We start from the raw sequence: 378 nt of genomic DNA on the forward strand, positions 1-378 counted from the left end.
TGTCATAAAATTATAAAACATTTGACAAAAAGAAAATTTATCAAGTCTAACTTTAAGAAAATAGCTTTCAATGTAAAATATCAAGTCAATATTCATAAAACAAACGAAATTGAAAATATATCATAAGTTCTAAATTCAAACACAAAAAATTTAACATAATACTCTTATGTCGAATTTCAACATAACATACATAAATATGATTTAAAAGAAAAGGAAAACGTAACTCCATAACTTTATTCAATAATGAATTCTACTTTACTTAAAAATTAAAATACTAACAAAATTATACTAATGCTTTTTTTTAGATATTACGAGAAATTGCATGGAATCACATAAAGTAAAGGTTGAGAATAAGAAGGAAATGAAATATAAATAATA

This window comes from Solanum tuberosum, unplaced genomic scaffold (genome assembly GCF_000226075.1).
Source record: "Solanum tuberosum cultivar DM 1-3 516 R44 unplaced genomic scaffold, SolTub_3.0 scf01016, whole genome shotgun sequence".
NCBI lineage: Eukaryota > Viridiplantae > Streptophyta > Magnoliopsida > Solanales > Solanaceae > Solanum > Solanum tuberosum.